The following is a 4,666-nucleotide window of genomic DNA, read 5'->3' on the forward strand; positions in this document are numbered from 1 at the left end:
CAGAGAACCAGTTACAAACTGGGTAGAGATATGTGAAGTCCATGACCATTAGCATCAATTCCTACAAATCAACAAGAAAAGAATTTACGAACATAACCTAATACAAAAACAGCCAAAAGAGATCAGCCAGCATTTTTCAGAAGGAATATATATGGCTGAAAAAACATAAAGAAATGTTCAGTCTCATTCATTAGGTAAATATCATACTAAGTTAACACTTTCATAAAAAATGTAAAAAGTCTAATGGGGCAGGTATTTGGTGCAGTGGTTGGGTGGGATACTGTTTGGGATGTCCATATCCTATACTGGAGTGCCTGGGTTCAAGTCTCAGCTCTGCTTCCAATTCCAGCTTCCTGCTAATGCACACCCCAGGAGGCAGCAGGTGATGGCTTATACGCTGGGTCCCTGACACCCATGTGAGAGACCCAGATGGTGTTCTTAGCTCCTGGCTTTGGTCTGGCCCAGGCCTGGCTGTTGTGGGCATTTGGAGAGAGAACCACTTGTAGATGTTAAGATCTCTGTCTTTCCAATAAGTAAAAATAAATAAAACAGTTCTCAGATTAAAAAAAAAATGCTTTAAAGAAAAAGTTGGACAAACACAAGTGCTGCGGAGGATGTGGGTTCTCTCTTAGGAAGCCCATCCAAGGCTGATTAGAGTACGAATCTACACACCTATTTTGGGGAAAAAGAAGTCTGGAATTACACACTAAAACTGAATGTTCATATACCTCACAGCCTGACAACTTCACATCTAGCTATAGACCCAGATGGACCCAAATAAAACGAAACCAAATTCAGCACATCTCCAGCAGGAGGAATGTATAAGAATGCTCGTAGTACTGCTATTCAGAGCAGTAAAAACCTGGAAGCAATGCAAATGGCCATCATGAGAAACCAAAAGACTATATTCTCATGTAACAGTGAAAACGAATCAGCTAAAATCCTCAAAGTATGGTTGAATGTTACTTATGTTACAGTCTGTGGGGGAAAAAAAGCCTCACAGATTACCAAGGAATAATTTTTGTCTTTGTGATATTTGAAAGTCAGAGTTACACAGAGAGAAAGAGAGAGAGAGAGAGATTTTCTGTCTGCTGGTTCACCCCCCAAATGGCTGCAACAGCTGCAGCTGTGCTGATCTGAAGCCAGGAGCCAGGAGCTTCTTCCTGGTCTCCCACGTGGGTGCAGGGGCCCAAGGACTTGGGCCATCTTCTGCTGCTGTCCCAGGCCATAGAAGAGAGCTGGAATGGAAGTGGAGCAGCCGGGTCTCGAACAGGCTCCCATATGGGTTGCCAGCGCTTCAGGCCAGGGCGTTAATCTGCTGTGCCACAGTGCTGGCCCCAGTCTTTGTGATACTTCTATCATTTTATTTGAAAGGCAGAGAGAGAGAGAGAGAAAGATCTTTCATTTGCTGGTTCACTCCCTAAATGCCCAGAACAGCCAAGGTTGGGCCAGGCTAAATCCAGGAGCCTGGAACTCAATCTGTGTCTCCCACATGGATGGCAGGGACCTAGCTATTTAAGCCATCACCTATGGCCTCCTAGGGTGCACATTAGCAGGAAGCCAGACTGGAGTGGAGTAGCTGGGACTCTAACCATACGCTCTGATAAATGATGTGGGCATCCCTAGGGATGTCTTAACCACTGTACCAAACACCCACCCCTATTTTTTTAAAGATCAATTTTAGGTTTATTTATTTTTTATTTTTTGACAGGCAGAGTGGACAATGAGAGAGAGAGAGACAGAGAGAAAGGTCTTCCTTTGCCGTTGGTTCACCCCCCAATGGCCGCTGCGGTTGGTGCACTGCACTGATCCAAAGCCAGGAGCCAGGTGCTTCTCCTGGTCTCCCATGGGGTGCAGGGCCCAAGCACTTGGGCCATCCTCCACTGCACTCCCGGGCCATAGCAGAGAGCTGGCTTGGAAGAGGGGCAATCGGGACAGAATCCAGCACCCCGACTGGGACTAGAACCCGGTATGCCGGTGCCGCAGGTGGAGGATTAGCCTGTTGAGCCGTGGCGCCAGCCTAGCAATTTTAGGTTTATGAGAAAATTATGCAGAAAGTGCAGTTTCCATTGTGGACAAGTGAAATATCCCCACCAAAATATGTTGAATTAGCTACTCAGAGGGACTGCAGACACAGGAATGGATCTCTTGTGAAAAGAAGTGGACATCTGTCTACATTAGCCAGATGAACAGCGTAGACAGAGGCTTTCCTTCTCGGATTTCCCTGTCTGCTAGGAAAGAAGAGTGGGGCTCTAACACCTGGCCCAGGCAGAGGTCACCGCAGGTGGTCTTGAGGCTGAGGCCCACCTGGGAGGCTATCTGTGTAAGGATGGGCTTTGCCCACAGTGCATCCCCCCCCCCCCCCAACCTGGCATCACCGCTTTCTTGTGGGGAGTCCCAAGTCTCCATGCCATTTTAGCTTCAACTATCTGGCTCCTCCTTTGAATTGATACTTTGTACATCTCTGGTGCTTGTACACATGAATACATTTGGTGTGTTTTTCTCTAACCTGCCTTGTGTGTGTGTGTGTGGGGGGGTGCTGGCTGGGATACCTTATGATGGGCTGGAAAGGGATCCCCCCTTTTCCCCTCTATACCATAAACTCTTTCATCTCCCAGGAACACAATGTCTCTTTTGTTACTGCCATTTTAGCTTAGAACATGAACCAGAATCCACACAGCGTTAACTGAAGCCTAGCGTGTATATCAGGAGCCGCTGGATGTTACGCAGTTCTGTGGGCTTTGACAAATGCCTAACGTCATCAATCTACTGTTATGGTGTCCTGCAGAAGCATTTCACTGCCCTAAACATGCCCTGTGCTCTAGTCCTCCAGCCTCCAGCCTCCCCCCGAGTCCCCATCTTTTTACTGTCCAAAGTTTTGTCAGAGTTGGAATTGGAGAGTCTAGGTTTGTCAGCCTGGCCTCTCACACGTGTTTACTTGAGGGTCACGTCTTTCTGCAGCTTGGCAGCCCATTTCTGTTTCCTGCTGAACGATATCCCTCTGTACAGATATACACCATGCACGCTTTCTCTAGGACACGTTGGTTGCGTCCGGTTTGGGGCGGTTATGCAGCACTGTAAGCCGGCTTTGGAAGGGAAGTCAGTCCTCTCCAGCCTCACAAGGGACCTTCAAAAGCTCGGGGAAAAGACTACACCTGGATGTCAAACACTTTTTGTACCAAAATAAACCAACCTTTTAATTTCATTTTCCACAAATGTCTTCTTTGCACAAACACAGTATATGTAGCTCTGAAAGAAACAACCAAACTCTCTTCCACAATGGCTGTAACCGGCATGCATGACTGATCCTGAGGCTTTACCCCCTTACCAGCACTTGGTATTGTGTCTTGGCTTTCAGTCATTCTTATAGTTGTAGTGGGCATACTATTTACGTTAAAAAAGCAACTCAAATATACACGTATCTACACACATACTCCTTAGGACTACATATTTGTAGCCTAAAAGTTCATAGAAGTAAGACAAGAAACACAAGGGTGGGGTAGCATTTTGTTGCAGCTGTTAAGCACAACACCGGCATTCCGGGTTCTAGTCCCTGTCGGGGCGCCGGATTCTGTCCCGGTTGCCCCTCTTCCAGGCCAGCTGCTGTCCCCACTGACTCTGAAGGGGCTCAGCTCCTTTGTCACGGTCCCCGCCGAAGTCCCCCAGGCTGACATCCCGTCCGCAGAGCTCTTTGCTTGAATGGCTGACTGCCTGCGAGGTTGGGATTCGGTGCAGGAGGTCCCCTGCGCGTGTTTGCAGAACCAACGCTTAAGGCAGGTCCATCGGGCGGTAGACTGGGAGGTCTTCGCTCACCTCCACCCTTCGCTAAGCGGCGAGAGCTGGTAGGGAGCCGGCCACCTCCTCCTGTGGGTGCTTAGAGGGGCGAGCAGCGCACCGCGGACCGAGCGTGTGCCTCAGTGTGCGGCTATGTGCGTGTGCGTGCAGGCTCCACGGGCTGCAGAGCCCGCGCCTCATTCGCTGTCCACACGAGGGCTGTCGGTGAGAACCCTGCACCTGTGCCCATCTCGCTGCACGAATTCAGGACCGGGGCGGCGGACAAGTCACTTTAACGGAGGACCGCTCGTCTTACCCCCGGATCCGCGGAGACTGTGGATCGCGAAACCTCAAGCAAAGTACCCGCAGGCTACCTGGGCGAGGAGACGCGCCCCGGTGCAAGCCCGAGGTCCGGCCCAGGCCCCCACATCCCCGCCAGGCCAGCCTCTCTCCAGCCGGTAGCGCGAGGCGGCGGTTGGCGACCGCGGCCCGGCCGTTCCGAGGAGCAGCGGCGAGCCAGGAAGACCAGCTGGCTCGGACACCACGCGGAGCCACAGCGCAGCCTGAGCCGCAGTTGAAGAAACCGCTCCCAGGCTGGACGGAGGCGGAGCGGAAACTCAGGCTGAGCCAACAGAAGAGTATTAACCATGCCTGGCGCCCTTCTGGGACAGCCCCCTCGCGCGAGGCACTCTGGGACTTGTAGTTTGCTGTCGGGCCCGCCTTTGAGCGTCGCTTTTCTTCTTCCGCTCGCCTCCCAGCACGCTGACTTCCTGGTTGCCGCACGTCCCCACGTACGACTACACTACCCAGAAGTCTCTTCTTCGTGTCCAGCGCGGCGCGGGCGCCGGTCGGCTCCTTGGGACTACAGTTCCCAGAAGTCCTCTGGAGCAGG

This window comes from Lepus europaeus, chromosome 17 (genome assembly GCF_033115175.1).
Source record: "Lepus europaeus isolate LE1 chromosome 17, mLepTim1.pri, whole genome shotgun sequence".
NCBI lineage: Eukaryota > Metazoa > Chordata > Mammalia > Lagomorpha > Leporidae > Lepus > Lepus europaeus.